The sequence below is a fragment of the Furipterus horrens genome, unplaced genomic scaffold, assembly GCF_987537825.1.
Source record: "Furipterus horrens unplaced genomic scaffold, mFurHor1.1.pri manual_scaffold_13, whole genome shotgun sequence".
NCBI classification, from domain to species: Eukaryota; Metazoa; Chordata; class Mammalia; order Chiroptera; family Furipteridae; genus Furipterus; species Furipterus horrens.
In genome coordinates, this window is record NW_028327183.1 from 26,131,998 (window position 1) to 26,135,205 (window position 3,208).

At 42.0% G+C, this 3,208-nt stretch overlaps 1 non-coding gene across 1 annotated transcript; it reads right to left on the minus strand.

Moving 5' to 3' along the window:
• Positions 1–1,551: 1,551 nt before the first annotated feature.
• LOC149994285 (small nucleolar RNA SNORA50) lies at positions 1,552–1,686 on the minus strand. The gene has a single exon (XR_016507937.1). It is a non-coding gene; the product is annotated as a small nucleolar RNA SNORA50 (small nucleolar RNA).
• Positions 1,687–3,208: the final 1,522 nt, after the last annotated feature.

A 3,208-nucleotide genomic window follows, 5' to 3' on the forward strand; every position in this document is an offset into this window, starting at 1 on the left:
GAATGTCCTCTTTTTTTTCTGGGTGTAAAATTTTATTTTTCAGCTTAAATGAGAAATAATTGACCAATAAAATTGTAAGATATTTAAAGCGTACATTGTGATGATCTGATACCTTCATATCCTGATGTCATGCTAGAGTACTAACAAACCCACCTAAGGGTTATTTGACTTTTTAGGGCAGGGGTTGGCAAACTTTTTCTCTAAAGAGCCAAGTAATACATGTTTTAGGTTCTGCAGGCCAGATGGTCTCTGTCACAATTACTCAGTACTGCTATTATTGCTTGAAAACAGCCACAGACAATACATAAACAAATATGTGACTATATTCCAATAAAACTTTATTTATAAAAACATGAGACAAACTAGATTTGGACCATGGACCTTAGTTTTCTGACCCCTACTCTAAGGAAATGTAACTTTGACTTATTATTTGCAAATAACTGACAAAGTACAACTTGTTTTTGTCTGGTAGAGATGCAAATAATTTATGAGAGATAGAAAAATAACCCCAGTGACTATACTTTTATTGCCTTGCAGGACATTAACTACTTTAGAATCTAAGTTAGCAATCTTTGTTCAACAATCTCCCTTTTATATGTATTTATTTCTGTAGCCAAGTTGGTCATCCTGATGATTTTCTCACTGATAAGTTAAATAAAATTCTGGCATGTGCTCATTTTTTTAAAAAAAAAATTTTATTTATTTATTTTTAGAGATGGGGGAAGGGAAGGAGAAAGAGAGGGAGAGAAACATTGATGTGAGAAAGAAACTTTGATCAGCTGCCTTCAGCACATGCTCCAACTAGGGACCAAACCCAAAACCCAGGCATGTGCCCTGAATAGGAATCAAACTGGTGACTTTTTGCTTTGTGGGATGACACCCAACCAACTGAGCCACACTGGTCAGTGCAGCATGTGCTCATTCTTTATATGAGAATTGTTTTTAACTTTTTGAAAACTATACTTTGATAGTCTGTACTCCACAGGCAAGACAACCCCTAAGAAAAGGCCTTTGGAATGAGCATGACTGTCAAGGGCCAGCTCAACCTTGCATTTGCTGCTTTCTGCAAACAGAGCCATTTCATCTTCTGTTGATCCCTCCCTTGCTGTGACCAGGTAGATTACTTCCTGTCCCCATGGCATTACCCTTTGTCTTTAAGAAGCTCCACTCTTCAAGCACAGGAGCATCCACATCAATAGAGGGATATTCTTGTTTCCAAACATTTGTGACAGTTGTGCTACATATGTGCCGTGGCCAGTGGAATAGTTCCATAAGCAACTCAGGAAGAGTAACACATTTAGCTAGATTATTTTTAAAAAGTCTTCACACTTATTTCCTCTTGTGATTTCATCATGAAAACAGAACCAAGAATGTTAATTCTCTCAGGGTTTAGCAGAGAACCTGGTACTCTGGGCTCACACTGCAGTGCACACTGCCTTAGGGGTTCACTTTACCTCCAGGGAAAGTGACAGTGAAAGTGCTCAGTACTGTGTCCTCTTCTGGCCACGATTTCACTCTTCTCTTCCTTCCTTCCTTCCTTTCTTTTAATTTAGAGGTACCTTGTTTTTAAAGGAGCAGTTCAGTTGAGAGCTGAAAAGCCCTAGTTATAGGAAGTCTTTATGCTCAAACACTGTTGCTTAGCTGGTGAAGCTATAAACAAGACACATCAGGTTCAAAGTCCTGTCTTTTCTATCACTCCACCAGTGATGGGGAAAAAGCCACACCAAGCTGGCCAATTTAAAGTATCATGCTGATTATGTACCCTTAAAACACTCTCCTCTAAGTTTCCTCTCCCTTCCTCCCTGTCCATCACCTCTCTGGAGGCCACCCATAGCGACCTATTCCCCCCGCCCCCCATCTTTAGTCAGCTAAAGATATACCTTTGCTTCCTTATCTTGCCTTGTTCAGGAATGTTGTTTATGTGGAGGCCTAATTTGTTTAATCACCTCCTTCACCCTCCTAGGACCTTCACTCCACCGTTTTCTTACCAGGTGAACTTGGGTTCCTTTTCTCAGGAGTTTGCTCTTTAGCTATGTAGCAAGGATACACAACACCATGGGGCAAGAACTGTCGCATTCTTTTAGTTCTTTAAGTCAAGTTTAATCTACCAGAGCAGAAAATTTGATCTTTGTCCTTACCTGAGCTACTTCTACTTTCAAACTTACCCCATAGGGTCTTACAAAGGCTCAAGATATCTTTGCAGGACAGCATTTTTGCGGAAAGGTTCATTTCTCTTTGGCCTACACAGGTTGCCACTTACAGGCTCATTGATCCAGCCCTGATGTTCATTTGAAGGAGAAATGCTGAGGCTTCTGCACCAAGCTTGGGCATGAAACTGTGATTTTCACTGCTAAAGCTCTTACTGTTCAACTACTATCCCAGACACTCACAACCACCAGACATAGACCAACCTTTATGGGAACCACAAAGGACTTTGTCCATGTTGTCTTGTTGACTAAAATTCACTTATCCTCAATTCAACTTTCTTGTAAAAGTCCAAACAACTTTCTCTTCTTTCTAACCAGTATAACCCACCATAACACTCCTAACAGAGGAAAGACTTCTGAAAAAAATTAAAAAAGCAGACATGCTGTGTCTCCCTCCACAACTAAGAAGGAATACAACTACCTCAAAACTAGAGACAACTAGAAATTCCAGAAAATCAAGCTGCATGTAAGTCTAACAAACAAAGACATAAAAAAGAAATACTCATCCAGACAGGTAGGAGGGGCGGAGCCAGGGCAGAGGACCAGGTGTGGTGGCAGCAGCAGTGGTGGCAGTGGCAGACCCACGGAAAGTTCAGTCACATGTTTTAAAAACTAGGGAGGGACACCTGGGGAGTGCTCCCAGCCCCAGGCCAGAATGCACAGCTCACGGTTCCAGAACCAGGGAAAATAAAGCCTCATTGCCTCTGACTGTGAAAACTAGTAGGGGTTGGAGCAGCAGAAAAAACTGCCAGTCTCTCAGCAGAGTTTACTTGTTTAAAGGGCCCCCACAGTTCTAGAACATCCGCAGACCCACCCACTCTGGGAATGACAGCCAGGGCAGCAGCTAGAGAGGCACCAGTCCCATATGGAAGTGGGAGAAGTGCCTGGAAAAGGGGTGAGTGCTGAGCAAGCAGCATTGTTCCCTCTCAGACCTCTCCCCCACATACAGTGCCACAACGTAGTGAAATGGGCCACCTGTACTGATGAATACCTAAGGCTCT